Consider the following 3,672-nt stretch of genomic DNA (forward strand, 5'->3'; position numbering starts at 1 on the left):
AAATCCCCAACCCTGGGGACCAAGAAATCTTACCCTGAATTCTTACCAGAATATTGAATGGATGTTCAAATATCAATATGTGTCTCTGTCTGTCTATCTATCTATCTATCTATCTATCTATCTATCTATCTATCTATCTATCTATCTATCTATCTATCTATCTATCTAGTCTTCTAAGCTAACTAATATAAGCCTCTGTAGACTAATTTCCATGTATATTTATCAATATCACTGCTATGGTTTAGACAGGGATTTTAATGTACTAGTATGAACACTCTATACTTTCTTCACTGTAGGCACGTACACAATTTTGCCGAAAAAGAACAATGGACCTCAGTCTCCCAGATGCACTTCTAGCTCAAGGGTTATCTGTATATGAACAGGTGTTCAGATAATTCAATGTATAATAACATTTAAAGATAAACCAGACTGTAGTACATTTCTGTAACCTAACTAGGCGGATATTGCTTTGTAAATAAAGTTTTTTTTTCTTGTTCACCTGTGATTGAGTTTATTGTGGAGAAAAGTAACAGAAATTGGTTGCATAAAGGAGTTGGACATAGAAATAATGTGGGCTCAAGCCTTTAGCAGCCCAGCCATGGGTCTGCACGTTCTTTTTCAGATCAAGAAGTAAATCTTTTCGAGCCATTTCCATGTTGTAGATCATCCGGCATGTTTCATAGCTCTCCCTCTGGCGGCGGCGGCAAGGCTTCTCATAGTAGCGTCGTCGCTTTATGACGTCAATAAGCCCGTCGGTGGTGAGGATTCTGTTCAGGGTCCTGTAGGCACCTTCCACGTTCCCCTCCTGAACCATCACCGTCCTGGCAATGAACTTCAGATGTTTAGCCATGACCTTGTATTTAAATCTTCATTCTTCAGGATCTATAGACTGGGGCCTCCGAATTCGGACTCGGATACTGTAAATAAAGTTTTATTGGAATGCTGTGTGTGTGTGCATGTGTGTGTGCATGTGTGGTGCGTGCGTGTGCGTGCGTGTGTGTGTGTGTGTGTGTGTGTGTGCGCGCGCGCGCGCGTGTGTGTGTGTAAAATCAGGAAAATAGCCTACAGCACACAACTTTTCTTTCTAGGCTTGTAGCTAAAGGATCAGTGACCCTTTCTACAAAGGGCGAGATGATAAACATGATCCCCCTTCACAGGCTACCTCTCTCTGTTGTAACCACTCCGTTTTCAGCTGTAATGAAAGCTGGCGAGTTAGCCCTCCTTATCATCTCTCCCTTCCCCTCCTTTTCGATTAAAGCTCATCTTCGTTCTTTGTAAGTCTGAAAGCGCATCTAGTTTGAATCCCAAGTTCTCTGCTAAACACCTGCGTGATCTTGGGCAGATTACTTAACATCTCTGAACTTCAGTATGTAACACTCACACAGTAGATGGCTCTCTAGGGATAAAACTGGGTTGAAACGAGAAGCACTTGGCAGGATGCCCCACAGGAGCTAAGTCAGGCAAGCCAACAGTGGAGAGCATTGCAAGCCAACAGTGCTGGCTTAATCAGAACAGAAAATGATTAAGGGGTATTAACTGGAACAAAGGGACCAAAATGTTCCCCTTGGAATACATGCAGGTAGCAACAACACTTGGTTTTGCTATGGACTCACTCCAGAAAACATGCTGTAGCTACTCCTGGGCGACATGAAACCCAGTGGCTGACTCTGATGACGGCAACAGGTGAGCTCTGTTACTATTAACCAGGAATGACATTTCTATAAAGGTTCCACACAACAGTGATCTGTTTTCAGTGAGCAAGCTCTCTGGCTATCCCTGTCCCTTAAATCAAGGGCTGAGAGACAACGTTTTTGAGTTCAGTTTTTGTTGAGACTCATCTGGTTCTGAGACCTAGTTCTTATGTATCTCAGTTTTAAACGAATCAAAAGTGAGTTTTGTTTTGTTTTGTTTTGTTCTTTTTTGGAGCTGAGGACTGAACCCAGGGCCTTGCGCTTGCTAGGCAAGTGCTCTACCACTGAGCTAAATCCTCAACCCCCAAAAGTGAGTTTTAAGGCTTCTTTATTGACCAGGAATGATTACTGAGGAGAGAAAAACAGACAAAAGCCTTTATAAAACAAAGTAAAACAAAAACAAAGACACATATACACACTCAGAAGAAACCTCCAAATATCCGACATGAGACTTACTTCAAATAATCCGGAGACTGAAATGAGTTTTAATGCATTTCTTTGGCATGTAGTGACTGAAGGAAAATAATTCCCCAATAATCTCAAAGTGTTCTTATATCCAGTAAAGAAAATCAGTAGATATCCAGCACAGTCCACATAGATACTCACTTTATTTCCGCCTCTCATGCCCTTGTAAAAATTAATAGCCCTTGACTTTGCTAATAAGATACCATCTCCCATAATGCAACTTTCATTAATTGAAGGTTATAGACGTATAGGCCTTGCTTAGTTAGGGTTTTTTTTTTTTCTTTTTTTCGGAGCTGGGGACCGAACCCAGGGCCTTGCGCTTGCTAGGCAAGTGCTCTATTGCTGAGCTAAATCCCCAACCCTTAGTTAGGGTTTTTTATTGCTGCAATGGAACACCATGACCGAAAGGGAAGTTGGGGAAGTATATGTTTATTTGGCTTATATTTCCATATTGCTGTTCATCATCGAAGGAAGTCAGGACAGGAACTGAATCAGGGCAGGAATCTGGAGGCAGGGGATAATTCCGAGACAATGGAGGAATGCTGCTTTCTGGCTTGCTGTCCATGTCTTGTTTGGCTTGGGACCCCCACACCAGGGATAGAACCACTCACAATGGGCAGCGCCCTCCCCACCAATCACTAATTAAGGAAACACCCTACAGCCAGATTTTATGGAGGCATTTTCTCAATTGAGGTTTCCTCTTTTCAGATAACTCTAGCTTGTCAAGTTGACATAAAACTAGACAGACCTTCATTCTTTTCGGCTTCTTCTGTTGTAAATGTAAGACATTCTTGAAACACCAGTGATATATAGAAAAATCAAATTATATTGTAGATGTCAACTTGGAAATACTACAGAGAATTTTATCATTTGTTTCTCTTGTTAAAAATATCACAAACAAACTTACAAAAAAGGTTAAAAAAATCAATGTTAATATTCTTTATTATTGTTCTGTAATGCTCTTTTCTTCACAGATGGGTCTCTTTGAACTTTGACTGATTTGGTGAGAAGCATGAATTCATGGGGATTATACCATGACTCTTCCTACACAGGTGACCAGGCATTTTTCCTGTCCCATAAATGCTGTTAAGTTACTCAATATTAAAGAGTATGTAAGACATGAGAATTTCACATACCAATAATTTACAAATTACTTTCAAGATCATAAGCTCAAGATCAGCATAGCAGGAAATATCAGATCATAACCATCTGGCTGTGGGTCACCAGGAGTCTAGAACTATATTTCCTTATTCTTTTCATTTTACTTTTATTTTCTTTAAGGTCCAGCTGTTGCCCTCTTCAAATCCTCCCTCCCACAGTTCCTCATCCCATTCCTCCTCATCCCCTGCCTCTAAGAGGATGTCCTTCCACCCCCTAGTAGGCCTCCCCACTCCCTGGGGCCTCAAGTCTCTCAAGGGTTAGGTGCATCCTTTCTCACTGAGGCCAGACCAGGCAGTCCTCTGCTCTATATGTGTCAGGGGCCTCAGGCCAGCTTGTGTATGCTGCCTGCTTGGTG

General features: G+C 41.6%; 1 pseudogene; it reads right to left on the reverse strand.

Moving 5' to 3' along the window:
• Positions 1-584: 584 nt before the first annotated feature.
• On the reverse strand, positions 585-912 carry LOC116884632 (annotated as a pseudogene).
• Between the last annotated feature and the right edge of the window lie 2,760 nt (positions 913-3,672).

This window comes from Rattus rattus, chromosome 15, assembly GCF_011064425.1.
Source record: "Rattus rattus isolate New Zealand chromosome 15, Rrattus_CSIRO_v1, whole genome shotgun sequence".
Classification (NCBI taxonomy): Eukaryota; Metazoa; Chordata; class Mammalia; order Rodentia; family Muridae; genus Rattus; species Rattus rattus.